We start from the raw sequence: 4,738 nt of genomic DNA on the forward strand, positions 1-4,738 counted from the left end.
ACACACACACACACACACACACACACACACACACACACACACACACACAAGTATTAATTTTTATACAATTCATATTTATTTATTATACCTCTATTTTTTACCTACGCAACACGTAATGTCAGATGATGACTCTTTTTACTCAGCTTGCAACTCGCCTTCGTCTTTTCTTTCTATTGATAGTGCAGAATCTGAGTTTCATAATACTGGTACCCTTGGCGATTCATTAACGCGCGAATTCCAAAACTTCACGAACTTTCTAAACGTCTGTCATATAAATGCCCAAAGCATCCCTAGCCTTTATAACGACCTACTTGATACTTTCTCTTCTTCTAATATTCATGCTATTCTGATTTCAGAAACCTGGCTTAAACCAAACCTTGCTTCTACATCTTTTAGTCTTCCTGGTTTCACATTACTCCGCAATGACTGCACGGGAAAGGGTGGCGGAGGCGTTGCCATTTACATCCGTAATGACGTTCCTTTCAAAATTCTTTCTTCTTCTCCCTCTCTATACTCCAGTTCTTTGGAACACTTGTTCATCGAGATCAAGGTAAAGGGTATAAAAGTGGGTCTAGGGATTGTTTACTGTCCTCCTTCTATAGATTACTTCTCTTCGTTCGAAACTTTACTCTCATCTCTTAGTGCTGAATACACTCATCAAATAATCATGGGCGATTTTAATACCGACCTCATGAGAGCTCGCTCTTTGAAAGCAGTGATTAAATCTGTAGCTTTAACCATTCTACCTCTTGAGCCTACTCATCACAACGTAGACGCGTCGGATACCTGGCTAGATCTTATACTTGCCTCCTCTATTGATTACGTGGGCAAGGCTGGACAATTTTTGGCACCAGGTTTTTCACGACATGACCTCATTTACTTGAGCTACAAAATTAAACCACTTAAGGCTCAGCCTGTTACAATACAACTACGTAGTGTCGCGAGACTTGACATGGAAGTGTTAAAAAAGGACGCGCAGGCTTTTGATTGGGGCCCTACGTTGTCTGCATCAACAATCGATGAGGCGGTGTTTTCACTAAACTCCGCAGTTCTGAAACTTTTTGACACTCACGCGCCAATTCGATCTGTCAAACTAAAGCGCCCTCCTGCGCCGTGGATAATTCGAGCAGTCCGTATTGCAATGACAAGACGAGATTGTGCGTTTAGGAAATACAAGCGCGACCGATGTGAGCAAAATTGGCTCTGTTTTAAAGCTGCAAGAAATAGGTGTAATCAAATGGTAAGAGCAGCCAAACGTAAACATATTTATGAAAATATTTTACATTCTTCCCCCGTTAATACCTGGAAATTCCTAAAATCCATTGGTGTAGGTAAACCGCAAAATTCGTACAATATAACTTCTTCCTTCTCCTTAAATGAGCTGAATACTCACTTTGCCAAAACTGCAACCTTAGACACCAACACCAAACAACAAAGTATTGCATTTATTAGAGCACTGCCCAAAATTTCAAATTCTGTTTTTATTTTCACCTCGGTAACTGAAGATGAGGTCAGGAAAGTGGTTTTGTCAATCAAATCTAATGCTGTTGGGCACGATGACGTAAGTAGAATTATGGTTATGTGTATTTTAGAATGTATACTCCCTATTATCAAGCACGTAGTTAATTTCTCGATGACGACTGGGGCTTTTCCTTCTCTGTGGCGAAATGCTCATGTAATCCCTCTTCCTAAAGTTACTAACCCCAGTCTCGTCAAGCATTACCGTCCCATCTCAATTCTTTCTTTTCTTTCTAAAGTCTTAGAGGCTATCGTTCACAAACAATTGTCTGTCTATGTTTACTCAAACAATATCCTTTCTCCATTTCAATCAGGTTTTCGACCAGGTCATAGTACTTCTACTGCATTGTTAAAGATTATTGAGGATGTAAGGAGGGGCATGGACTGTACTCTACTTACTGTGCTGGTCCTAATTGACTTCTCCAATGCATTCAACGTCGTGGATCATGGCCTTCTCCTTGCTACCTTGGACCACCTAAACATCTCTTCAACGGCAGGTCAATGGTTCTCTTCTTATCTCCGCGATCGCCAACAAGCGATTCGTATTGATCGCTCGTTCTCAGAATGGTGTAAACTCACTTCCGGGGTACCTCAGGGCGGAATTCTCTCTCCTCTCTTGTTTTCTATTTTCATAAATCTGATTACGTCCAGCATCAAATGTTCTTACCACCTGTATGCCGACGACTTGCAGCTTTATACCGAGGTTAATGTCAGTGGCATAAGTGATGTACTTCTATCAATTAATGATGACCTTCATCGCGTCTCGGTTTGGTCCCAAAGGTTTGGTATCAATGTCAACCCTTCCAAGCTCACGCCTTTTTTAGTCTTGTGATCTGTCGTGCGTGCCACCAATAATGTTTGAGAACGTAGTGATTCCTCTGTCAAATCAGGTAAATAACCTGGGGCTTATTATTGACACAGGCCTTACGTGGGATTCCCAGGTGTCTGACGTTTGTCGTAGGGTTACAGACACACTAAGAGCTCTATACAGGTTTCTTTGGTTTGAACAGGTTTGAACTTTCTTTCAATTAAAACCAAAACTCTCCTTGTTCAAGCTCTAGTGTTGCCCGTGATTGATTATGCTGACGTGTGTTACAGTAACATCTCTCAAGTCTTTTTGAATAGATTAGATCGCCTTCTTAACAACTGCATTAGGTTTATTTTTGGTCTGCGGAAGTTTGACCACATCTCTGCTTTTCGTCGTCAACTAAAGTAAACGCAGGTCCTTAAGAATTTTAACCACACTTTTCTCCATCTTGTTCGACCCGGCTGCACCTGATTATCTTAAATGTTCATTTCAATTTCAAAACGCTCGGCCGGGTTGCGAATTTCGATCTTCCCGTACCTTTAAGCTTTCTATTCCTTCTCATCCCACTGATTTTTTGTCTAATTCTTTTACCCTTCATGCAATTCGTCTTTGGAACGCGCTCCCGCTCCATGTAAGACAGGCTCAGACCAAATTATCTGTCAAGCGCATGATGCGCAAGCATCTGTTTTACAATTGTCAAAATTAAGACACTGTATAATGTTGCTTTGGGTACATATATCATATTATTTATTATTATAATATATATATGTAAGTTTATTACGTATGTATAATAAGTATGTTTATAGTATGTTATTTATTTATACCATACAAATTATCGATTAGTTTTCTAGTATATTGTTCTTCTTGTTTAAGTGTAGCACCAACCTATTGTATTTTTTTTTCTATTTGGCCCAATGGTTGACTGGTAGAGAATGCCTTATGGCATTAAGTTCGCCATTTGTACTTCAGTGTATTGTACAATAAAGTTTAAATAAATAAATTGTCAAAAACCCAATCGAAATTGAAGGCCAAAGGCTGGACGCCACAAATTAGAAAGATGCAAGACGCCATAGTACCAAGAAATAAGAAAAAAAAATTACTCATTACATTAACCCCATAGTTTTTTTGACGGTTTTTTTATATTTTATGAATAAGGTTTAATATTTATCTGAATTCAAAAGATTTTGTATTGTCATTTTGGTGTCTAATGTTGGGAAGTTTCAGTATATAAGAAGTTCCGAATATGAAACTGTCTGTCTGTGCCTTTATTGTAATATCATGAATTTTCTGTATTTTTATTGGGCAAGCATAACCAAATGGTTTCCACAGCGGTTAATGCATTTAGCATTAGCGTGATCTAAACTGTGACTCTCTGAACATAATTGAACATTGTTCGGAGTTTTTGCAAAACTTGGCAATGTGGCCAAAACGTAGAACATCGTCCTTTCGTTTTTTTATTATTTTTATTTGTGATGGCATATTTGCCATCACAGGTCTAGAAAATGCGGAGTAGTGACATCTATAGTGTTTTTTTGTTGTTTCTGGCTCTTCGCAACTTCGCACTTCGAACAGGGAAACTTATTCATGGAAAACAATGGAAAGGGAAAATAATTTGGAAGAAAGGATCAGGGAAGTGCGATTAAGGTTAGGAATACAAACATATAAAATATAAACATAACAATTTTGTGACAAACTTAATATAGCTACATCTTTGTAATTTGATACAATTGAAAGTTAGAAACGAAGCGAAACATTTATACATAATAGGACTATTAGATGCCAAAATAAGCTTTACAGTAGTAGGAAGAGGGAATCTAATGGAGATGAGGACATGAAACAAAATGGAATGATCGTATAAAGGACAGTTGAGTACAATATGATTTAGATCACCTATCTCTCCACACTCGCAAAGGTCACTGTCTATAATTTTAAACTTGGCTAAGTGGGCTAGAGAACACACATGCCCCAGTCTCATGCGAATCAGTACACTTTGGCCAACTTTCCAAATTTCATTTTGGAAAACCATGGCTTAGTAGGAATAGAGGGTTGTATACTCGCATAAAACGATCCCTTCGTACGGCTGCTAACACTCCAAAATTCCTGCCAGGAATTCCTGAGAGAAATCGCGGGCAGTGCATCTAAATCATGACAGTAATTAGTAAAAAATGCTAGATCACCGCAATCAATCGCCTCACCCGCCAGTTGATCTGCGCGTTCATTGCCTGGGATGCCGCAATGACTCGGAACCCAAGCAAACACTACAGAATAACCTTTTATTGTACACTGATAAAGTAAATTTCTAATATAATGGGGCAAATCAGTTTAGGACTAAACGGAAACTTGGACAATGATTGCAGTGCGCTCTTAGAGTCAGAAAATATTATACTCTTGTTTAACTTAGCTATTAGAATA

This window comes from Hyposmocoma kahamanoa, unplaced genomic scaffold, assembly GCF_003589595.1.
Source record: "Hyposmocoma kahamanoa isolate Upper Pololo Valley unplaced genomic scaffold, ASM358959v1 78, whole genome shotgun sequence".
NCBI lineage: Eukaryota > Metazoa > Arthropoda > Insecta > Lepidoptera > Cosmopterigidae > Hyposmocoma > Hyposmocoma kahamanoa.